Genomic DNA, 345 nt, shown 5'->3' on the forward strand with positions numbered 1-345 from the left:
TAAATATAATATTTTTATTGGTTATTTACATTTGCTTAAGCTTCACATGGAACCAAAATTCATGTTACTTATATCCTAGATTAGAGGCCACGAGCCGAGTTGGATGACGCCAACTTGTAAGTTGTAACCCAAGTGGGACATTAGAAAAAAAGATCAACTTAATTTAATCGAATTGTCAGTTTATTTGTCAGTTTAAGTAAATATTGTGAATTTAAATCTTATTTTATATATGTAATAATTTATTAGTTAACGACATATTCTTAAATTTAAATTTTTGACAAATTAATTTTTAATTTGTCGAAATAAAAAAAAAAAAAAAAAACCTAAAAACCATAGGAAAAAGGC

This window comes from Arachis ipaensis, chromosome B07 (genome assembly GCF_000816755.2).
Source record: "Arachis ipaensis cultivar K30076 chromosome B07, Araip1.1, whole genome shotgun sequence".
In the NCBI taxonomy this organism is placed as follows: Eukaryota; Viridiplantae; Streptophyta; class Magnoliopsida; order Fabales; family Fabaceae; genus Arachis; species Arachis ipaensis.